General features: G+C 37.7%; 1 protein-coding gene and 2 non-coding genes across 8 annotated transcripts in view; 2 read left to right on the top strand and 1 right to left on the bottom strand.

The window, feature by feature from the left end:
- The window catches only part of Magu (SPARC related modular calcium binding-like protein magu), a 345,184-nt gene that overhangs the window by 235,371 nt on the left and 84,099 nt on the right, over positions 1-25,714 (top strand). The gene's annotated exons all lie outside the window — the stretch shown is intronic.
- Positions 8,829-8,902, bottom strand: Trnaa-ggc (transfer RNA alanine (anticodon GGC)). The gene has a single exon. It is a non-coding gene; the product is annotated as a tRNA-Ala (tRNA).
- On the top strand, positions 9,514-9,587 carry Trnaa-ggc (transfer RNA alanine (anticodon GGC)). Its single transcript has one exon. It is a non-coding gene; the product is annotated as a tRNA-Ala (tRNA).

The following is a 25,714-nucleotide window of genomic DNA, read 5'->3' as shown; positions in this document are numbered from 1 at the left end:
CTGGTCGGATGAAAAAATGTTTTATTGTTAGATAAAAGTTGTAGAGTTCGGAGGAGGATATCTAATGATGACATTGGTTTGATCTTGAGTGAACGTGCTAAGTTCATATAGAGTTCAACTTTATTTTGTTAAATGGAACTTCCTATTTTTCATTGAATATTTATTATCTCGAGAAATTTTCGAGGAGCTTTTCTGTGATTCAGCCTTAAAATTATAGATGTTATTAAAGATAACATATAAAAACGTATAAAAAATAGTAACGTAATAATTATTAGTCTCTTAGATAATCAAATCTGTTGATGCCCAGTCAGTAAAATCTGTTCTAATAAATTTTCTCAAGTATCTGCTTCAAATTATTGTCAGCAGAAAAATCGCGGGTTGTATAAAATCTGTTAGTCAGATAATGATAACAGAATGTTGACAAAAATTACAAAATCTGTTGATTTGATAGCAGGTCAAGAGCAGAAATCGAGTAGGATTTGCACAAAATTATCATAGCAAATTAGCAACAAAAGCCAAGCAGGGTCTGCAACATAACATGTTAAATTAGCGGCAGAAACCGAGCAGGATCTACTAACATGATGATGTCAGATTGTCGATAGAAACCGAGCAAGATTCGCACGCACACAATTTGACGGCAGATTAACAACAGCAGCCGAGTAAAATCTGCAGCTTTTGGCTTTTATAAATTTTAATGTGCATTTAAATGCAATAAAGAGTCTCGATGTTATTTTTATATTTTTTTAGTTTAAGAAAAATGAAAATTGAATTCAGTATCTTTATTAATCATTTTTAAGATGATTTTTTTATTATGTGCTTTTTATTTGCATTCATATTGTGTGCTTTCTACTTATGTATTAAATTATAATTATTTATAAAAAAGTATAATATAATCTCATATAATACAATTAATTGACAAATAATATATGTATACAATTGACCATCTTTCATAAAAAAATACATATAAATATAAAATTCTTATAAATATATTGTTACGTCCAGACCCTGGAATGGATGGGCCGAATATAATATGGAAGAACGTAACTTACTTATCCCGTGACACACTTTATTCGGGCGTGTGTATGGATCGGGTCGAACGAATGTGAAGGGCCTGACACAGGTCAGCGACCGAAGATCTCTTTAACGCTGCGTTTTTAAGCCTATTCGTTCGGTGGTCCTTTTTCGGTAAAGGAATTTAATCCTTGTTACGCGGGATGGAACCTAGTGCGATCTCAGGATTTAGGGAAGAGAACGGGTTAAATAATTAAATTATACATTAAATTTAAAATACATATATTATAAAAAAAAATAAAGAAAGAAAAATACATCTTAGCAGTTGTAGCTATGCGTGAGTGGGTATCTGTGTGTGTGTGTGTGTGTGTGTATATATATATATATATTCTCGCGGGTGTTACAATCGTTCGGAAGTCATCAGTCAGAATGTACAAGGAGGAATTTACGGTAATGTAGCGTGCGTGGCCCCTGGGCCTGTGCCGCGGCTGCAAAGAGATAGACAGATGACGCGAGAGAATGACATTAGTAACGAAAAAAGAACACACACGGAAGTTAAAGAATTGTATCGATTTTTCCGGAGTTAATAAAAAGTGTTATAAAAAGATCATCTACAATTCAAAAGTGGGATCTGATTCTCGAAAATCATTTGAGTATTTTTAAATGTGCGGAAAAAGGACATTTTCCGTAACGGCGTGTGAACGAGAAGGAAGAATAAGAAAACCGGCATAACCCGGCGGTCCAAGCGAGGTAAACAAAGTACGGTTACCGAAAGGCGTGAGGAAAAACGCTCTTGTCGGTGTCTGAGCGACTGTAACAATCGAGACTGAGTACGAATATACGGAAAAGGAAGAATTGGTCAACGTCTCGAGATGGATCCGAATACGCTTAGTGTGCTGCAATTGAAAAATATACTGCGGCAATATCAGTTGCCTCTGCATGGACGCAAGACAGAATTGATTATCAGAATGCAACAGGCCGATCCTTCCGGCGCATGGATACAGGAAGCGGTCCAGTATCGTTCATCTGCAGATAATCCTGTGGAAAATAACCAAGAAGAGGCAGATGTTCGAGGGTCAGATGCTTTGCCAGTATTTGGAGATCAGTTAGCCCAACGAGAAACGGAATTGATGGCTAGAGAAAATAGCCTATTGCAGAGGGAACTTGAACTTCTACGTCGAGAAAATGAATTGCTAAGGATGTCTCCAAGAAGTAGCCCATCAACAGCCTCTCGAATGATGCTGAGCATCAAGAATGTCAGCGATCTTCTTTGTGAATATAATGGAAGTGACTTCGAATATTGGAGAGCTCAGGTAAATTTATTGAAGATATTGAGAAATACGTATGAGCTTGATGAGAATGCTACTAAGGTATTAGTAGGATCGAAGCTGCAAGGAAGAGCGGCTGATTGGTACTTTTCATTGGTCGATCATTTGTCAATGGAGGTTGATAGACTTCTAGAGAAAATGGACACTATGTTTAACCAACCTCTGAGTCGACTGGAGAGAAAACGTTTATTTGAAAATCGAATATGGGAAAAAGGTGAATCATTTAATGATTATTGTCATGCCAAAGTGATTTTAGGAAACAAAGTCCCGATAGCCGAAGAGGAAACAGTTGAGTATGTTGTGGATGGGATACCATCCACATCTCTAAGAAACCAGGCGAAAATGCACTGCTTTTCTACGGTATCAGAACTGACGAAGGCATTCCGAAGGATCAGTTTGAATACAATGGATACAACAACGGCCCGTCGAGAATTTCCAGGTGTCAAGAATTCGAAGACTAAAATTATTACCTCGACGACGGCAATTTCGAAAGACAATTCAAGACCAATAATTAAAGGAGTGGTAAAGTGTTACCAATGTGATGAAGTAGGACATTATGCTAAATATTGCCCTGCTAAGAAAGAGAGACCGCAGAAATTAAGCACAGACAAGAAGACTGAGCCCGGTGACAGGAAAATGGACCATCAGGTAAAGGTCAATGAGAGCACTGAACAGCTGGCAGCGACGAGTAGCGGATCTGACAGCGGGTCTGATGGCGATGACCGTCCTGAAGAAGAAAGCGATATTTATGTCGTAGAGATGCATGAAGAATCTCGAGACGAATTCCAAAGGATAACCGAGCTACAAATCCAAGGAAGCGTGCCGCTTTCATGCGTAGCTAGAGTTGATACGGGATGCCCGGTAACTTTAATTAAGGAAAGTATAGTAAGTAATGTAGATATGCAACGTCCAGGATGCGAGTGGAATCAATATCGTGGCATCAACAATTCAAAGCTACAGGTGAAAGGCACGGTCACAATTAGAGTTACTATGGATGGCGAAAGCAAGCCAGTGACCATTGGTGTAGTACCAGATGACACGATGTCTGTTCCATTATTAATAGGGAGGGACGCATTAAAATTGTTTGGATATCGTCTAACTAAAAGCCCGGCATTTGATAAAGTCGTTAGCGAAATATTTCATATAGATAATAACTCGAATAACAGTAGTATTAACATAAATCCTAGGATATCTCTTCACATTCGCGAATCACTCGAAACTCTCTTTACTGATCGCTATATAAGACCTAATCGATCGGAACTTCTGACTTAAATTCTGACTGGTTAATACAATATATATATAATTAATATAATATAAGAAATAAAACAAAAATAAAAAGTGAATGTGTAATAAAAATATGAATAACGCTTACTCATTAAAGGAAGCATAGAATTTGTCGCTTGCGCATATGTTATAGTTTGAATTAAAATTTTCTAAATTCGCTGAAACACAGGTCTAAATTAAAATACAATAATAAAATTAAGATAAGAGATTCGCCAAATCTAAGTTCGAAAATTATTCATCTATTTCAACGGTTTCTCCCAAAAGTAATGATAATACAAAGGAAAATAATATAAAGAGAAAAAAAAGATAATAATAATAATAATAATATAAAGATTGAAAATTAAAAGAAAACAAAAGGGAATAAAGAGAAAATAGAAATGAAGAGTTATATACAGGGTGAGCCATTTTAATTAACGCACGCAATTATTTTGGAAACAAAGCATTTTAGAGAAAAATGTTTCAGACAAAAGTTGTATGGTTTCGAGGGGGCCATAAGATGGTATCATTGGTTTAACACTGAAGAGTCATTTGAAGGTCACGTGAAGGTCACTTCAATTTTTTTAAATGGAACACCCTATATATTTTTGCACACTCTTGTAGCTTATCTCGAGAGCTTTCCAAAACACTGTAATTGAGTACCTTTTCGTTAAGTACTTTTTGAGTTATGAGGCTTGAAATAATTTCTTAATTTTACATAAACCGTAAAATATCTTGTAAAATATTCATTTTTCGATTACCTTACCTTAATAGTTTTATGTACAAAATAATGAGAGGAATCAATTGGTGTAAAGAAAACACATAGTTGTTTCGAAGAAAAAATATGTAATTTGCAATTAACAATTCCATATTTTTTCTTAAAAACAACTATGTGTTTTCTTTACACCAATTGATTCCTCTCATTATTTTGTACATAAAAGTATTAAGGTAAGATAATCGAAAAATGAATATTTTACAAGATATTTTACGGTTTATGTAAAATTAAGAAATTATTTCAAGCATCATAACTCAAAAAGTACTTAACGGAAAGGTACTTAATTATAGTGTTTTGGAAAGCTCTCGAAATAAGCTACAAGAATGTACAAAAATATATAGGGTATTCCATTTAAAAAAATTGAAGTGACCTTCACGTGACCTTCAAATGACTCTTCAAGGTCAAACCAATGATACCATCTTATGGCCCCATCGAAACCATACAACTTTTGTCTAAAACATTTTTCTCTATCTTGCTTATTTTTCGAGTTATTTGGCTGCCTAAGTTAAAATGGGTCACCCTGTATATATATATATATATATATATATATATATATACACAGGGCGATCCCGAAAAACCTTCTGTCTGTAAAATGACGTATTCCTGACACCATTCTAAGACAATTTTTCCTTTGGCAAAATTTCGTCCGAAGCTTAGTTTTTGAATTATTAAAGGAAGTAGTTAACGTACGACGGGTCGAATACAAGAGGCAGGCAAAGGTGGCGCGATTCACCGTCAGACGCGGGTGCTTACGCGGGGCGCCTGCTGCGATCAGCTGGTCGCTATACACATACAGACACACATGCGAACACATACATTCTCTCTCTGTCTGTCTGTCTGTCTGTCTGTCTGTCTGTCTGTCTCTCTCTCTCTCTCTCTCTCTCTCTCTCTCTCTCTCATTCGCTCACTCACCTGTAATTTTTTTTTTTTTCTTTATGAGAGAGGGGAAAATGCATTTTATGCATACCCACCGGTCGATCCAGTGAGTTATGTGGGACTCGAGTACCAAGTCGAATTACCAACTCGGTACTCCCTACCCACTTAAAACCCCTCTCTTTTCACGAATTTCCTTTGACACATTGTCCCTCTGACTTCCCGAGATCTGTTTTCACATAACGTCAAAAAATAGTTATTATTACCTTGTTCGATGACTTTTGATGTATTGCTGTAATTGCTTGAAGGAGAAATGAATTTTCCGATAGATCGTACGTCCTCAAATTTAACGTAAATATCACGCTGCAAAAGACAAGAAATCCACACTAAATTATTAACTGAAAGTTTTTCTTTTTTCATGAACTGTATTCTTTTATAAACTTTAACGTAATCACATTTATTTACTCACTCGATGAGACGAGAAATTTACTAATGACTCTATCACTAATCACTATTAATCACTGTCGAATAATAACTGTTGGCGATTAAAAATCACTCGATGAAAGAAACACGCGCGGACACGTTACTACACGACGCGACGACGCGACGATGCGATGATAATTACTCGGCGACTGCAAGCAGTTTTTTGTGATGGTAGGTTGCGGTAGGTTAAGGTACTACTGGCGCTATCGAACGCGATCATGTGTTCGATTGAAGAATGCGGTAAACATAATAAACATTTAACATATTAATATTATTATTATCATGAATGTGTGTGATATCCATACATCGTATGATATCTATTTAAAAATTAATTAGATTAAATAAGTGTTTTTAATATTTATTACTTTTACTATTATCATATAAAATATTAATATTAAATATTTATTTAAGTTATAATAATTATTAATTTATTTAAAAAAAAAAATTGGGAAAGTAGGATTCAAACCTGCAACGTACAGTATTCTCGTCCGCTACCTTATCTGCTACGCTACGCTCACTACCTGAAAATCTCTCGAATCTGTTCAGTATACAAGGCGCACGGAAAACTTTCGATGCAAATTTCTCGCGAATACTTGAATATTGCATCGTGCCACTTGCTTATAAAGTAGTGGGGGGTTACCTCTCAAACATATTTAAAATTCAGCCAAATCCGTGATCTCACTACTTGGCACTCCCCTTGTTAGTACTTAGTCTTTGTTGATTTTATGATGAAAAATTAATATGTGTTTGTTAAATCTGACGCCGCGTATCGGTAAGCGAAGGAAAGAATATGTATATAATAATATTATATGCGCGCGTATAGACATCTCCAATAGTCATTGTGTGTGTGTGTGTGTATTTCAATTTATCATATTTATCTATATTTGTTCTTGAATTATTTTATATTATAATATAAGTTACACAAAGGCCGTAGCCGGGTAAGCACGGCCAATCTGCCCCCGCAGATATAGGGCTGAAATTTTTTCTGTAAGTTACTATCGATGGAACTTACAATTCCCTAAAATATTAGCCTCGAAACTGCACGTGCTTAAGAGTAAAAAATAATTTTTTTTTTCGAAATTAATTTTTTTCTCCTAAACGATTCAATGAATCGTTTTGAAAAAAAAATATGTAATTTGGGAACCATTGCGCCGCATTAAAAAAAAATTGGGGTCCAAATTCGAGAATAACATTAGAAAAAAAAATATTTTAACTCGAAATTTTTTTTCAACATCATAGGCGCTTGATACACCTTTTTTTTTTTTTCTTAAGACAGGGGAAAATGCATTACGCACACCCCCGATGCATTCGGCGCAGTCGAGGGTAGTGTCGGACTCCCCGGCCCTCGAGAGAAGGCTAATCCCTCTCCCGAGGAGTGCAATGCCGGGTATACCGACTAAAAACCCCTGTCCCGCAGCCACCCATGCTGCCTCCGCCACTCTGTTGACCCGGGTACCTGCTCGTGCATAACCCCAGGGTCGAGCCTGGCCCGGGCCACTTAAGGCCCCCATCTCATCGGGGAGAGAGTCAATGGGCCGTCCATTGGCTCTCTCCCCAATCTACTCTCCAGGGGAAGCGAAAGGGACGATTCAAACTAATAAGTTCTGAATCGCCCCCTCCGGTCCCTCTTCTTCTTCTCAATAGGGAGGGGGTTGCCAGGGGCAGAGCCCCGTGCTCCGTAGACCCCTCCCCAATCACCACTCCACGCTGGACAGAGGGAGACCGCTCAGAGGCAGTCCTCTTCAACGAGACCCTGCCCGAGCGGCCCCCTCCTCCCACGCTGGAGCCCTTTTTCGGAAGAGAGGAGGAGGGTCCTCCGCCCGCTTTCGGGCGAGGCCCTCTCTCCTCTCCCGCGGGTCCTGCTGGGGCGGGGGCTTTGGGGGGCCCCGCCCTACGCGGGCCCCCCTTACTCCCCCCGCCGAGGTCTGGGTGTTTGTCCCGCAGGGACTCTCCCCTCCTCGCCTCTTCCCTGGCCATCATGGCCAATCTTCGCTGGGCGACACGACTGCTTGAAACGCAGGCGGTCGCCCCCAGCGAATGCCCAGCCGAGAGGCCAAACTCCGCGCATAGCGGACACTTCGATCTCTCCGCCGGGCACCCTCTCGATTGGTGGGAGCGGTCGCCGCACCTATGGTAGCGACAGGCGCTTGGTACCTACCATTTTTCTTTTGTAATATTTTTGAGCATTAATCTACAACATATATTTTCTATAAATCGATCAAAGGGATAGACGATAGTTAAATGGATTAAATAAATTTTTAATATCTTTTTTCTCATAAATGGTTCAATGGATCATTATATATGTATATATAAAAAAAAAATATGTTTTAGATACTATTAAGTCACATTCATGAAAAAATTGAGATGAATGTTGAATAATAATTACATTGAAAAATATAGCTATTTAGCTATATTATACTAACGTTATCACGTTATACCTTTATATATCTTGCTTTATTTTTTTAACAACCATCTACCCCTTAGATCAATTTATGAAAAAATCTATGTTGAACATTGCTACCTAAAGATATTTAAAAAAAATCGGATAGGTGTTGAAGCAGTCTATGATATCGAAAAAAAATTGTGAAAATCTAAAATATTTTTTTTTCAATGTAATTATTATTCAACATTCATCTCAATTTTTTCATGAATGTGACTTAATAGTATCTAAAACATATTTTTTTTTTTTTGATAATGATCCATCGAACCATTTATGAGAAAAAAAATATTAAAAATTTATTTAATCCATTTAACTATCGTCTACCCCTTTGATCGATTTATAGAAAATATATGTTGTAGATTATTGCTCAAAAATATTACAAAAGAAAAATGGTAGGTGTACCAAGCGCCTATGATGTTGAAAAAAAATTTTGAAAGTTAAAATATTTTTAAAGGCCATAAGAGCTAAACGCGGATGATAGTGCGTAAGTTCAACGAGAAAATAAGTTTTTCGTTGAAACTTATTTGTGTGCACAGGGCACAAATTTTCTTGGTACGATACCAAGCAAATTTAAATAATTCTCAATTCGAGAATTTATTTAATTATTATCCCTCTTTCCCCCCTGTAATGTTGTAGGCGAGAAAAATATCGGGCCGAAAGTCGCTGAATCGGGAATCGAACCCGAGTCTTTCGCTTGCCGGGCGACTGCTCTTACCACTGAGCTATTCAGACCCCTCAACTCGATACTTCTCGGTCGCCTACAATTATATATTAAATTGAAGAATAACGCCATCTTCCGCCGGCGTGAATTTTAAATAACTATAAGAAATTAGGCTCTGTGTATTAAAACATAAACTTAAATTTAAAGGCCATAAGAGCTAAACGCGGATGATAGTGCGTAAGTTCAACGAGAAAATAAGTTTTTCGTTGAAACTTATTTGTGTGCACAGGGCACAAATTTTCTTGGTACGATACCAAGCAAATTTAAATAATTCTCAATTCGAGAATTTATTTAATTATTATCCCTCTTTCCCCCCTGTAATGTTGTAGGCGAGAAAAATATCGGGCCGAAAGTCGCTGAATCGGGAATCGAACCCGAGTCTTTCGCTTGCTTCTTCTTGTGCCCTGTGCACACAAATAAGTTTCAACGAAAAACTTATTTTCTCGTTGAACTTACGCACTATCATCCGCGTTTAGCTCTTATGGCCTTTAAATTTAAGTTTATGTTTTAATACACAGAGCCTAATTTCTTATAGTTATTTAAAATTCACGCCGGCGGAAGATGGCGTTATTCTTCAATTTAATATATAATTGTAGGCGACCGAGAAGTATCGAGTTGAGGGGTCTGAATAGCTCAGTGGTAAGAGCAGTCGCCCGGCAAGCGAAAGACTCGGGTTCGATTCCCGATTCAGCGACTTTCGGCCCGATATTTTTCTCGCCTACAACATTACAGGGGGGAAAGAGGGATAATAATTAAATAAATTCTCGAATTGAGAATTATTTAAATTTGCTTGGTATCGTACCAAGAAAATTTGTGCCCTGTGCACACAAATAAGTTTCAACGAAAAACTTATTTTCTCGTTGAACTTACGCACTATCATCCGCGTTTAGCTCTTATGGCCTTTAAATTTAAGTTTATGTTTTAATACACAGAGCCTAATTTCTTATAGTTATTTAAAATATTTTTTTTTTCAATGTTATTCTCGAATTTGGACCCTAATTTTTTTTTAACGCGGCGCAATTGTTCCCAAATTACATTTTTTTTCAAAATGATTCATTGAACCGTTTAGGAGAAAAAAATTAATTTCGAAAAAAAAAATTATATTTTACTCTTAAGCACGTGCAGTTTCGAGGCTAATATTTTAGGGAATTGTAAGTTCCATCGATAGTAACTTACAGAAAAAATTTCAGCCCTATACCTGCGGGGGCAGATTGGCCGTGCTTACCCGGCTACGACCTTTGCGAAAAAGACATCCCTACAAAAAATAGAAACAAAATTTTCGATTAGTTGAAAAGTAGTTTAATTATATACTAATTTCAACTATGGATGAAATAGACGTCTCTAATAGCTGTCTTTTCCGATCTATTATTTCTCACAAGGAAATTTTTCGATTGTACACGCACCGGCAGGAATGGTGTCCCGGTATGCTTGTGTTGACACTCACAGACATCATATTCGCACAAGCAAAGCGCGTATGTACGTGGATCGAGCAGCGAAGAAGAAAGTGGAAATAAAGTAGTGGGGGACGGTCCGATGTTGCGTCCTTCGCGCACATAAGAGCGAGAGAGAAAGCATTACAAGACGTGATACCGAGTTAGAGGTGTCCAATAGCCATCTCTCTCACTCGACGCTCAAACGAGAGAGTGCGAGCGAGACAGCTATATACCACGCGGGACACCGCGCTGTATCTATACGTGTCTCGTGCACTCTAGTATCGATATGCATACTTTTCTTTTCTTTCTTTAAGAAATGCGACTTAACCGCGTGCATTAAAGGCCGGCATTCATTCTATTAAATTAAATAATAATTAAATTATATAAAAAGATAAAACTTAATGAAGAATAAATTCTTGGCTCACGTACGTGCGCTCTGTGTGTGCATATGACATCGACCGTCAACACATACATATCGGGACACCATTTCTGCTGGTTCACTAAAATGGGTTGAATGTAGGATTAAAACGTTTGAATTTTGTAATTTTGTTATTATAATACGAAAAAATCTACGCACAGATTTTATCTGCCACGTAGCTTAATTTTTTACTGCAATTTGATTGAATGTTATCAAAGTCCACACATATTTATTTATTTATATATAAAATTGAACTATTCTATGCTATTCATTTATTATCAAAATTTAGAATGGTATAATTCCATATATTATCGTGTAAATACTATATTGAAATCGTACGTAATATAAATTATAAATATTCAATGACAGTAATAAATACACATGTCACATATTATTATATATTTCGCTATTAGCAATATTTTTATAAAATATTACTATAACAATGCTGAAATAGTATTCTAAAATATTATTTTTACAATATCTCTGCAATTATATTGCAATATGCAATATTGCAACAATAACTGTAAGCTTCTATGCTATACATGAATATATATGTAGTATAAAAATTGGTAGTTCTGAAAGAAAAATTTAATTCTCTTTTATTCCTATGTCCGATGAAAACCGGTTATTACCGGTTTGTTCCGTTCTAAAATAAAATCAGATTGATGCGTTCGGTGAAAATTACTGACTACGTTTACACGTCACTCTTAATCGAGTTTAATAACATCTATAGTTCTAAGATTGGCCAATTACTGGCTAAATCTATCAGTCAGTGATTGGCCTTGGATGATTGATTCAATGATTAGTGAATTTTAAAACTACGGGTGTTATTAAATCCAATTAAGAGCCACTTCGACAGAAATCGGCTGAACTTCTGAAAACGACCCACGCTCGATTGCAATGAATTTTTGTAGAAACACTGTAAATGATGTCAAATGAATGTCTTTAAACGGATTTTTACCGATTTTTGCTAAAAACATTTAAATAAGGGGGGCGAAAGCCACTGGTGTCTACGTATACATTTTTCCACGCGAAGCGAGATTCCACATGGATTTGCAACTTTCCACGCGAAGCAAGGTGCAACCCGAACCTATGTGTCTAGTTTTTTAATAGTGGAACCCCCCGCAGGGGGGTCCCACTTTCAGAAGATATAACCTAACCCAACCTGTGTTTGTGATGCGGGATACACTTCACTTTGCATAGAAAGTTACAAATGTAACATTTTTTGCTCACAAATAGTTTAATAACTCATCATATTTTGTTGTTAAAGCGAGAAACTCGTAGAACTTCATGTTAACTGTACAACAATCCCACACGGAACAAAAACATCTAATGGATGTCCACTAGACGTCTACCATGGAGATTCGAAACCTCCATGAAACGTCCCGTAAACATCTACTAGACATCCACAGTTCCGCATTTCATACCTCCATTCGACATCCATTAGACGTATTCATAGATGTCATATGTACGTTATATGGAGTAATTATAGATATTTTGTCGAGCTTTCATGGATGTCATATGTACGTTATATGGAGTAACAAATAGATAATGAACGGATCATTTTCGTTTATTGGCCGGACATTTACTTGTCCGACTTATAAAATCGATTTAATATCTGAAGTTCCTCTATTGAAACTGTATCAGAAATTAGATCGAAGTAATACTTTTAATTTTATCTGTCGCCTTTTGCAAGCTTTATATAATTCCCATGACTAAAACTCAAGTACGAGAAAAAGAGCGCACCATAGCGGTAAACGAACGAACTAGCGCGATTACTGATTTTACAAATGAAATTTTACTTCCACTGACTATAATTATTAGTGAGATATAAGATAAAGTAACAAAAAATAATATTTACCAATACTAGGAAAAATAATTAATAAAAATTATTTATGTTAAGAGAAATGTGTACACATCTATCATACATCCATAACCGACGTCTAATGGACATCCATGATGAATTTACAAACGACATTTACCGTGGAGATAATATGGATTTCTATTAGAGATCCATTGAACATCCACCGTGGAGATAGAGGTTATATGGAGGTATGGAGGTTATATGGACCTCCAATGGATGTCATGTTCCGTGTGGGATCTGTCTTGTACTAACTCACCTTTTCTTAAATATTTTTAAAGTCATAAGAAATTATGATCTTAAATATTTTTAAAGTCATAAGAAAACATAGAAGCCTATCATTGTTCCACTATCTGATTTCAATATAGAAAGGTAAACAACGTCAAACGACAACATAGTTCATACACGGTGTCATAAAATTACATATTATTCATTAGATTATTATTCATTAGATTTTTTGTTTATAACTTTTTAATAAACAATGACCGCCGACTAAAACCTTCACAACATTAGTCAGAGTGATGATCTTGATACAAAACAAAAATCGCAAACAATATGAAAGAAATTCTGTCGACAGACGTTTCGACCTTACTCCAGATCCTTTTCAATGTCAAAAAACCATACACACACATGTCTGATTTAAATTAAAAAATACTTGAAATTATAGTCATCACACAAAAGTCAAAGTAATAAGAAAAAAAAGAAAGAAATTCCTCATATTTCACTCGAATTTATAACACAATTTTGAAATTGAAAGAGATGCATAAAAAACATACAAAAGTCAAATGAAATTACAGAATCAGTAATGTAATAACAAAAGCGAGCAACGGCTCGACGCAAAAATAGGAAGCTCACCTTGCCAATGTCCTTTGCTGTAAAACGGTTATGAACCACGCAATCACATACTCTCAAGAATTTATTGCATATAGCACAAAGCAGAAATGATATGCCTCGAAGCCAAAGTAAATCGTACGTGGTATGCAAACACTCGCTAATACAGGAGAGAAAGGGCACTTGCAGGAGATCAAATATCTGAAATTATAAAAAACAAGCAGAGCGACCACATCTTACGCCGAAAGCACATGCTCACGCAAATAATATAATTACAATGAAAATTATATATATATAGGAAGAACCATGGTAGAAATATGATTTTCATACTCTCACTCAATAAAAATAGTAGCACATAAAGTTAAAGGTGCACAATGCAAAGAAAAAACACAGTTAAATTACGCAGCAAAAATACCGGCAATGTGCGTGGTAACGCAATGATAGCCGACGGCATGGCGGGTAGGGAAGGAGGGGGGAGAGGGAAAGAGGGAGGACGGGTGGGAAGCATGAGAACGGCGTTCGGGAATGCGGTGAGCTCGGGAATCATCGGAAGAAGCACCGGCGAGAAGATGGCGTGTGGGACGCGAAGGCGGGAGCTTTGAATGATACATAACTCCAATCACTGGCATTTATTGAGTACCGAAAGATATACTTTATTTAATTTCTCCGTGTCACTTTGAATGTTGAGACCAAATTTTTGTTGTGTGATATGTAACATTTCAGAAATGATTCTCTTTTTGTAGGAGGGTTCCTTGTCTAAAATTACAGCATCACTCCAATTAAAGTCGTGACTCTGTAATCTATGAATGGAGATGACATTAAGCTCTTCATTTCTTTGATTAATATTTTTTTCGTGTTCATTAATACGAATTTTTAGTTGTCGTTTCGTTTAGCCTACATATGAGGCTTCGCATTTACTGCAGCTTAACTTGTAGACAATATTGGATTGTTGCATCTTAGTAAGAGAATCCTTGTGTAATTTAACTACTGTATTCAATTTATTCTTTACTGTGAATGCCAAAGTTTTATCTAAGTCTTTTGCTAAAGTGAAAAATTTTTCCGAAAAGTTTTTTATGTATGGTATAGTGAAAAACGAAAGACACGGAGAGGTGGTAGCTTGAGAAGAGGTTTCTGGAATATTACTATTTGTGATTAAATATTTTATTCTATTATGAATCGTTCTAAAGATGAAGTCTATTGGATAACTGTTATGGAGGAGAATGTCGATCACACCAACTAAATTTTCTTCATGGTAACGAAGATATGAAAGTTTAAATATTTTATCTACTAATCCTATTGTTACGTCCCTGGTTTGAGTCGCGGTCGAGTCTGTCTTGAAAGAGGAAGATCTCGTTGTCATGGATTTGTTGATGGAGCAGCCGTCATTTGGAGTCGGAAGCCAGCTGTCAAGCTGAGCGGACGTGTTTCTATTTACATGTCGTTGTATTATCTTTCCGAGTTATTGCTTGTGTTTCTGTGTTGCCCATTAAAGTTTCGGTGTTACGGAGAACCGTGATATTATTTACGAGTGCGCGAGCGTGTGCGCGAGCGTGTACGCGAGTGCCGAACGTTGTGTCGCGCGATTCGAGATACAGGGCGATCCTGAAAAACGTTATGTCTTTAAAATGACGTATTCCTGACACCATTCTAAGACAATTTTTCCTTTACCAAAATTTAATTTGAAGCGTAGTTTTTGAATTATGAGCAAAAATAGTTAGTAAATCACGCGTCGGGTACAGAAGGCAGGCAGGAGCGGCGCGGCGTGCCGCGAGCGCGGGCGCAGCTGACCGCCCGACGGGTGATTATCACCGCATGAGTCGCTAACTATTTTATCTTATAACATAAAATTATGCTTTAAATAAAATTTTGGTAAAGAAGAAAATGTCTTAGAATTACGTCAGAAATACGTGTTCCTTAAAATAACGTTATTTTAATAATGAAAAGTTGTTCTGGATCGCCGGCCGTCCGACGTTGCAATCAGCTGATTGCTACACGCGATGTGTGTATGGCGGAGTGTGTGCGTAAGAGAGAGAGAGAGAGAGAGAAAGAGAGAGAGAGGGAGGGTAGGAGGGACAGACATTCATACACACGCACGCACTTTTTTTCTCGCTCTCTTTCTCTCTTTTACGCAACACTCATACACTCTCTCATTCAGTCTCTCACTCACACTCTCTCGGTCACTCACTCACTCACTCACCTGCTTACTCACTTGCTCACTCACCTTGTAGCAGCGTAGCGAATCTTCATGCTATGTATTGTTGTTATCTGCTGCACGGTTATGATTGCTAGAGATGCGCGACACATCGAAATTTTTTCGATTATTAGTCTCACACTCGATTGACACAACACAGATTACACGATAACGAGTTTACTGTTTATTCACTCACTATTGATTTATCGATACCAAAAATTACTTTCAAAGAAACGCGAATGCAAACAGCACATGACTCGACGCGAAGCGACGGACCGCGGAGACTGCGCGACCACAAGAGTTATGTTGCCAGAAACGCGACACGCGACATCTAACAAACGACTTGCGCGTGGCGCGTGATTGACGCGAGATAAGACGAACGATCGGCTAAAACCTTCGCATTGCGAATGCGGTAGAAAACATGAAACGTATAATGACATACTTAAAAAATTAATTATTTATTATAAATAATAACTATTTCTAATTATAATAAATAATTATTATTTTAAAAAGCATGTGTTGTACGTTATTACGTTTTCGAAATTATTGCATTCACGATGCGAAGATTTAAGTCAATCGCAAGAATAATGTAATTTTAATTACATAATTAAAATTACATTATTCTTGCGATTGACTTAAATCTTCGCATCGTGAATGCAATAATTTCGAAAACGTAATAACGTACAACACATGCTTTTTAAAATAATAATTATTTATTATAATTAGAAATAGTTATTATTTATAATAAATAATTAATTTTTTAAGTATGTCATTATACGTTTCATGTTTTCTACCGCATTCGCAATGCGAAGGTTTTAGCCGATCGTTCGTCTTATCTCGCGTCAATCACGCGCCACGCGCAAGTCGTTTGTTAGATGTCGCGTGTCGCGTTTCTGGCAACATAACTCTTGTGGTCGCGCAGTCTCCGCGGTCCGTCGCTTCGCGTCGAGTCATGTGCTGTTTGCATTCGCGTTTCTTTGAAAGTAATTTTTGGTATCGATAAATCAATAGTGAGTGAATAAACAGTAAACTCGTTATCGTGTAATCTGTGTTGTGTCAATCGAGTGTGAGACTAATAATCGAAAAAATTTCGATGTGTCGCGCATCTCTAGCAATCATAACCGTGCAGCAGATAACAACAATACATAGCATGAAGATTCGCTACGCTGCTACAAGGTGAGTGAGCAAGTGAGTAAGCAGGTGAGTGAGTGAGTGAGTGACCGAGAGAGTGTGAGTGAGAGACTGAATGAGAGAGTGTATGAGTGTTGCGTAAAAGAGAGAAAGAGAGCGAGAAAAAAAGTGCGTGCGTGTGTATGAATGTCTGTCCCTCCTACCCTCCCTCTCTCTCTCTCTTTCTCCCTCTCTCTCTCTCTCTCTCTCTCTCTCTCTTACGCACACACTCCGCCATACACACATCGCGTGTAGCAATCAGCTGATTGCAACGTCGGACGGCCGGCGATCCGGAACAACTTTTCATTATTAAAATAACGTTATTTTAAGGAACACGTATTTCTGACGTAATTCTAAGATATTTTCTTCTTTACCAAAATTTTATTTAAAGCATAATTTTGTTATAAGATAAAATAGTTAGCGACTCATGCGGTGATAATCACCCGTCGGGCGGTCAGCTGCGCCCGCGCTCGCGGCACGCCGCGCCGCTCCTGCCTGCCTTCTGTACCTGACGCGTGATTTACTAACTATTTTTGCTCATAATTCAAAAACTACGCTTCAAATTAAATTTTGGTAAAGGAAAAATTGTCTTAGAATGGTGTCAGGAATACGTCATTTTAAAGACATAACGTTTTTCAGGATCGCCCTGTATATCGCTCCGCGGGCGCAACTTTTGGGGGCTCGTCCGGGATAGAACGGACAGCGGTGATATTGTGCGATGGCCTCTATAGCTGCAAAGAGGAGGAGGCGCGAGCAATCCGAGCCGCCGTCAGAACCAAGAGCGACGGAATCGAGAGCATCGGAGTCGGCGGCGTCGGAGACGGCAGCGACAGAGTCGACGGCTCTGCAGACCATTCTGCTCGAGATTCGGCGTATGCGCGAGGAGCAGGCGCGTCGGGAAGAAGAAATCGTCGCAACGCTTCGCCGGCAAGATGAGGAGCTGCAGCTTCTGCGAGGGAGCCGGTCTCAGCCTTCGCTACAGCTAAGTCCTCCCAATAACAGAGCGCGAACCGAAAATTTAAATTCCGAGTTAGGCTTTAAATTGAAACCCGATAATTATGACGGAAGTGTCCCCTTGCGCGAATTTATTACTCAATTCGATTTGATAGCGCGGGCTAATAATTGGAGCGGTTCCCATAAGACGGTAGCTTTGGCAGCTTGCTTGAGGGAGAAGGCGCGTTCGGTTTTAGATGGAATATTCGAAATTGAGAATCTGAAATTTGAAGATTTGAAATCGAAGTTAGAGTTGCGTTTCAGGGACGGGCATTTAGCCCAGACTTATTATACACAGTTCACGAATAGGAAACAAAGAAATTCAGAAGATTTAGCTTCATTGGGTGCGGATTTGGAAAGACTTTCGCGCCTAGCTTATCCCGAATGCTCTCATGAAGTGAGAGATAAAATTGCTTGTGCGCAGTTTATAGCCGCGCTATCAGACGGATTTCTTAAAAGAACTTTGCAATTAGAAAATATCACTAGTTGATGGCCGGATTACACCCTAGTAGGGACGTGGCCAAATAAATCAAAGAAGAAGAAGAAAATATCACTTCTTTAAAAACCGCTGTAGAAAGAGCGATGGCTGTTAAAGTAATCTAGGAAAATAGTTTCTCGAAAAGTAAATTTGCTCAAAATGACAATAATAATAAATATAATAAATTTAACAAATTTAATAAATTTAACAAACAAAGGAATGAGGAAAATATTAAAAAAGAAGATGAAGGAAATGGAAAGAAATTTGCAAATGGTAAAAACAATAAATTTCAAAAGAATAAATTTAGTCAACAAAAGAAAGAATGCTGGCAGTGCGGCGCGGAGGGGCACTTCCGTTCGGAATGTCCGTCTTTGGCGGAAAACAAGGGCTAGTCGAGCTTCGTGGGGCAGGTTCGACTATTATGGCCGAAGCCCCAGGAATTGTTAATCAATGTTTTAGAATAAGTAGAATTAAGAAGAGTTTCTTTTGTTACAAGGGTATTATTGACGGGAAAACTTGTTTGTTTAAAATTGATACGGGCTCCGATGTTTCAGTTGTGAATGAGAGATTGATTGGAGGGTCAAAGTCTCGTTTCGAAATAGAAAATTGTTTTCTTAGATATCCGACTGGAGAGACCATTTCAGTCAAATATAGAGTCAATGTCGAGATCGGGTTGGGAAAGTATCTTTTGGAAATTCCAATGTTAGTTGCAGATATTTCCGATGATTGTATATTAGGGACTGATTTTCTTGAAAGAGTGAAATTAGACAAGATCTTCGAGTCAGAATTTGGAAAACCTGAAAAGGAAAGTGGAAATGAATTTTCTTGTTCCCGAATTTTAGAAGAAAAGGTACCTTATTTCTTGCAAATGTTTTTCGAAGAAAATTCTAAAAATCTGTCTTCTTCTCAGAGAGATATTTTTGCTGATTTTCTAATAGAATTTCAGGATGTTTTCTCAGAAAATTTAGTTGCAGGAAATTGTGAAGTTGTGAAGCATTCTATCAACGTGAAAGATTCCAAACCAATTAAACAAGCTCCTCGAAGAATCCCGTTACACCTTAGGGAAGAGGTTGAGCACATTATTCAGGAGATGAAGCAACGAGGTGTGATCGAGGAGTCTCGAAGCCCTTGGGTTTCCCCTGTAGTTTTAGTGAAAAAGAAGGATGGTTCGCTTAGATTCTGTGTGGATTATAGGAAACTGAATGCAGTCACGGTAAAGGATTCGTATCCGTTGCCTCGAATTGAAGATATTCTAGATCAGTTATCAGGGAATTCCTGGTTTTCCACTCTGGACTTAAAGAGTGGGTATTGGCAGGTGAAGGTAAGCTCCGAAGACAAGGAAAAGACGGCATTTTCCGTAGGTAATGGATTGTGGCAATTTAAAGTCATGCCATTTGGCCTTTGCAATGCTCCGGCGACTTTTGAACGGTTAATGGAGAAGGTTTTACAAGATATTCTATCAAAAGTTTGTTTGGTATATCTTGACTATGTCATTGTTTTCAGCAAGACATTTGAAGAAATGATGGCCAATCTTAGGAAGGTTTTTCTTCGTTTGCGTACAGCAAACTTGAAAATTAATCCCCAAAAATGTTCTCTGTTCGGAAAGGAGGTAAAATATTTGGGACATATTGTCTCCGAACGGGGCATCACTACGGATCCTGAGAAGATCTCCGCTGTGAAGAGTTGGCCTGTTCCCCAGAATAGAAAGCAGCTTCGAAGTTTCCTTGGATTTTGTTCCTATTACAGGAAGTTTATTAAAGGTTTCTCCTTAATAGCTATTACAGGAAGTTTATTAAAGGTTTCTCCTTAATAGCTCTGTTTACGCTTACGGAGTATCAGGTAAAATTCGAATGGTCTTCTTCTTGTCAAAAAGCATTTCAGGAATTAAAACAGAAATTGATTTCTTCGCCAATTTTATCCTTCCCCAAGGAACAGGGACAATTTATTTTGGATACAGATGCTTCGAATCACGGAGTTGGAGCAGTTTTGTCGCAGGTTCAGAATGGCACGGAAAAAGTTATCGCTTACTTTAGTCGAGTCTTAAATAAAGCAGAGAGGAATTATTGTATCACACGTCGGGAGTTATTAGCTATTGTGGCTTCATTAAAATCTTTCCATCATTATTTGTATCGAAGAAAATTCAAAATTCGGACGGATCATATTTCTCTTAAATGGTTAATGTCCTTCAAGGATTTGGAGGGGCAATTGGCCCGATGGTTAGAGAGATTACAGCAATATGAATTTGAGATTATCCATCGAAAGGGACATCTACATCAGAATGCTGATGGATTGTCAAGGCGCCTTTGTTCTGAATTAGGCTGTGCTTATTGTGCAAAAGTGGAACTAACGGAGAATTCTGTTGCTCGAATAATTTTGAGGGAAGATAATCTTGAAGAATGGCGTAAAAGGCAAATAGAAGATTCCACTATTTCAATGTTTTTGCGAGGAAAGGAGTTAGGAGAACGTCCCTGTTGGCAAGTAGTTAAACAAGATGTTTCTGCAAAGATTTATTGGTCTTATTGGGATGCATTAGTTTTAAAGGAAGGAGTCTTATTTAAGAAATGGGAATCTCCAAATTTTAAATCCGAAGTTTTTCAGATAATCGTTCCTAGAGATTTCATCAATCAAATAATGGAGGAAGCCCATGATTCTGTATCTGGTGGCCATTTTGGGGTGAACAGAACATTAGAAAAGATTCGGAAACGTTTTTACTGGGCTACTTGTAAAAGTGGAAGAATCGTGTCGTTCCTGCAGAATCTGTGTGGCAAAGAAAGGTCCGTCAGAAAAGGGAAGATCTTCTTTGCAAATTCATGATTCAAGTTCTCTTTTCGAGAGAGTACAGATGGATATACTTGGTCCTCTTTCAATTACCTCAGCTGGAAATCGATATTTATTAGTAGTCATCGACTGTTTCACTAAATGGGTTGAGGCTTTCCCATTAAAGAATATTAAAGCGAATACGATAGCGGATGTATTTGTAAAACAGGTCATTTCTCGTCATGGAGTTCCATTAGAGATCCACACAGATCAAGGAAAGAATTTTGAATCGAGTATTTTTCAAGGAATAACACGTCTTCTAGGAATTAAGAAAACTAGGACGACTGCCCTACATCCGCAACAGATGGTCAGGTTGAGCTTCATCATCAAACAATTCTGAATTATTTAGCTAAATTTATTTTGAAGGATCAAAAAGATTGGGATAATTGGGTTCCTATGTATTTATTGGCATATCGTTCTTCAAAACATGAGGCTACGGGGGCCTCTCCTGCGGAATTATATTTTGCTCGAGATTTAAGATTACCATTAGATTTATTGCGAGGAAGCCCTCCAGAGAGAGGGGAGGAGGATTCTTCCGAGAATCATGTTCAAAGATTAAGGAAAAAGTTAAATGATGTTCATAATGATGCGGCATTTAAATCTTCAATCTCTTCGTTCTAAAATTCGGTACGATCAGAGAGCTAGAAAAATTAATTTTGATGTTGGTCAGAATGTTTGGTTTTATAATCCTCGTAGAGAAAGAGGAAAATCTCCCAAATTACAAAGTAACTGGGAGGGACTCTATAAAATAGTTAAGAAACTTAGTGACGTTGTCTATGGAATTAGAAAATCGAATAATAAATGTAAGGTAGTTCATTCTGATAGGTTGGCCACTTTTCATGAGCGGCAAAGATTGTTTTAAGGGAGTTTTTCGGAGCCCGCTATTCATTTAGAATTATTTTTAAAAAAGTACATTTCTGCTGCATAATTCTTTTCAGAAAAATTTCATTTGAATTTGACAACGAGGGAAAAAGAAAGATTAAGGAAGGAGAGAGAGAGACGACGATAACCAGAAGGGATAAAGGCTGCCTCACCCACGGTTTTTGACCCGTGGTTTTCCCGTAGGTCTTCGGGCGAATGCCGAGGCAGGGGCCTGAGGAGTTCTCTTGGGAGAACGGAAGGTCCACGGGAAGATACCCCCCCTCTGGCCTGAATATTTTAATCTTTGGAGGAAATTTATGGAGTCAATAGAGTCGTTTGATCCCAAGAAGGTGTGCGGTTCGGTAACCTGGAACAGCAGTTCAGGGAGAACATGGAGACACATCGGAAACTATAATTCGACCAGATCGGAAACTATAATTCGACTAGATTCCTGAAGAAACTTGCCAATTTTGTGATTGTCGGGATGACAATCTTTCGAAGAGGAGGGCAAGTGTTACGTCCCTGGTTTGAGTCGCGGTCGAGTCTGTCTTGAAAGAGGAAGAAGATCTCATTGTCAAGGATTTGTTGATGGAGCAGCCGTCATGTGGAGTCGGAAGCCAGCTGTCAAGCTGAGCGGATGTGTTTACATGCCGTTGTATTATCTTTCCGAGTTATTGCTTGTGTTTCTGTGTTGCCCATTAAAGTTTCGGTGTTACGGAGAACCGTGTTATTATTTACGAGTGCGCGAGCGTGTGCGCGAGCGTGTACGCGAGTGCCGAACGTTGTGTCGCGCGATTCGAGATATATCGCTCCACGGACGCAACACTATGATCACTCCCTTTTTGTGAGTTAATGGATGGCCTGAATAGAAATTCAAAAATCTACCTGAAAATGTAGGTTTTCTAAACCAATTAAACTCCAAGTGTTCACCATTAACAATAATTGTGATGTCCAAAAAATTCAAGGAATTTATTTCTGGGACTCCTATTGTGAACTGCAATCTTGTGTGGAAGGAGTTGAACATATTTAGAATATCAGGAATGAGACAGGAAGGGGCTGCTATGGCAATAGCATGGTCATCGACGTATCTAACATATAATGGAATATGAAAGGGTAAACGAAAAAGTGTTGTTTCTTCAAGTTTTTCCATGACCAAGTCTGCCAGGATAGGTGAGAGGGGGGAACCCATCGGAGTGCCAAAGATCTGTTTATAAACCTTGCCATTAAACTTAAAATAGGTGGAATTCATAATTAGCCTTAATCCTGTTATGAACTCGGAATAGGGAATTTTAATTTTATTTTTTAGTAAATGCCATTTCTTTGCAATACATCCAACAACTAAGTCCAGCGGAACGTTAGTAAAAAGAGATATAACATCGAGAGAGAATAATTTAGTCTGATCATCTATGTGTACATTGCCTAGCTTCTCGACTAACTCGTAACTATTAGCAATATGACTAGCTGGTCTTGGAAGGTTTTTATATAAAATGTTATGCAGATACGTTGCAAAAGCATGTAAAGGATTATCAATACATGAAATAATAATTCTTAGTGGGCAATTAGGTTTATGGATCTTTGGAAGCTCGTAAGCTCTGGGAAGCATGCCATCGCTCAATGACAGTGATCTCGAAGTAATTTCCGATATGTAATTTTTCGTTTTCCATCTCGATAACAGGCTCATGAGATCTCGGGTAATCTTCTTCACTGGATTCTTATTAACCACTTCATATGTCTGTGAATCAGAGAGCATATTTTGCATCTTAGAAAGATAGATTTCTTTGTCCAAAATGACCGTAGAATTGCTCTTATCTGCTCGCGTGATTATTATATCTGGATTATCCTTGAAAAATTTAACTGTAGATTTATACCATCTTAATATTTGGCTTTCAACAGGAGTGATTTGGGGAGGTGAGTTAAGTAATTTTGATAATTCATGAACCGAAAAAATTCTTATGTCATTTGCTGTGTTTGGATGTAATTTTGACAAGTTGTTCTCTAATTGTTTAATGAAGTTGATGAAATCGTGTTTCTTGAACTGTTCTGTAGGAAGACTGAATTTTTCCCCAAGTTGCAAAAGATACTGAATTTCTGTAGGAATGTCTACAGAGAATAAGTTAATGATCCACTTTTCCTTGATCGTTTTTTAATTGTTTATCTGGAAACACATTGTTAAAAATATTCGGATCTATGTTAACATGAAAATCATTATAGTTGGAAGCATGAGGAATAGGAGAGAGAGAGAACAGTGGAGACGGAGTTGGCTTAGACAAACCCTTATGATTGTTCTTCATTGATCTGAGGGAGTACCATTGTTTATCAGAGCTTGAACGTGGGGGTATAGCATAAAAATATTCAATGGACGGTTGTTGTTGGATGCATCTTTGGTTGATTGTTGAAAGCCAATTATTTAATTTTATTAACTCTTTTGTGTTTGAGCTTGTTACCGAGGTGGTACAAGAAAATTCTCTGTTTGTAAAAGAAATTATTTAAAATATGTAGAGGTATGCAATTGTATAATGAACGTGTCAATGTGAAATTGTTGTATCGTAGAAATCTCAGATATCTGTGCGCATCAGCTATTTCTAATTTTAAAATTTTCATCGCTGTTAATCGCTGAATTTTATCAAACGTAAGAATAGATTTATTATTAATAAAGGAGATATTGAGCCTGTTCTGTAATTGTAAATGTGGAGGAAGAATGTTTAATTTTATACACTGGTTTAAGAAAGAAATTTTTGATTTTGTGTTAACAATGTTCACTTGTGTGCGAGACCAGTTTTTTAGTTTAAGTTTAGCATCGGTGCCAAAAAAAGTTGTATAAATTGAAAAAAACCCAATCTGTAGTGACGCATATTATGCCGGCGCACAGTGGGCCAGGAAAGTCGAAAAAATGGCCAAAATTCAAGATTTCAGCGGATTTTTCTGAAACTTGATACTTAAGTGTTTTCGAAGTCGCTTATAACGAATTTGACATCAAAATTCAAAATGGCAGATCCAATATGGCGGCCAATAATTATTACTTTTGGCCGGATTTGTATGAAACTTGATATTTGAGGGCTTTCGAGGTCGCTGATAACGAATCTGACATCAAAAATTCAAAATTTAAAATGGCGGATCCAATACAATGACTATAAAATTAAAAATGAGGTTTTCTAATTGAAATGCCTGCAGTTTCTCTACAAAATCTGTAGTTTTCAGGGCCTACCACGAAAAAATTACAGTGCGATTTCAGATCCCTTAATTACCGTATCGAAAATTTGGAGTGCTTTATTAGAGTGAGTCCCTTTGCCTCTCACTACTCGGGGTGCTTTATTAGAGTGAGTCCCCTTGCCTCTCACTACTCGGGATGCTTTATTAGAGTGAGTCGCCTTGCCTCTCACTACTCGGGGTGCTTTATTAGAGTGAGTCCCCTTGCCTCTTACTACTCGGGGTGCTTTATATACGATTTAATGTTTTAATAGCGATTTTCCCGCTCATCATTCACTACTTAGCTTAGTTGTGGATTCACTGTTTTTTAAACCTCCCCTTCCGATTCTTCGTCTGACAATTCTACATCATCTAACAACGCGATACTTTGCGAAATACCCGTGTCATCTTCATCTACAATTTCGATCTCTGTATCTGCTGGAGAGCTACTTGCTGCCTCTTTTTCCGGAATTGTGAGCAAATCCAATACCTCTCGAGGAAGAGCGAGAACTTTTTTCTTATTAATGCGCGAAGTCAGACTCACAGACGAGATGATTGGGTCAGATGTATCCATAACCCTGTAA

This window comes from Camponotus vicinus, unplaced genomic scaffold, assembly GCF_025532165.1.
Source record: "Camponotus vicinus isolate PSW18456_S1 unplaced genomic scaffold, iyCamVici1.0 SCAF_2, whole genome shotgun sequence".
Classification (NCBI taxonomy): Eukaryota; Metazoa; Arthropoda; class Insecta; order Hymenoptera; family Formicidae; genus Camponotus; species Camponotus vicinus.
The sequence above is the reverse complement of the archived record's forward strand: the minus strand, read 5'-3'. Positions and strand labels throughout refer to the sequence as shown.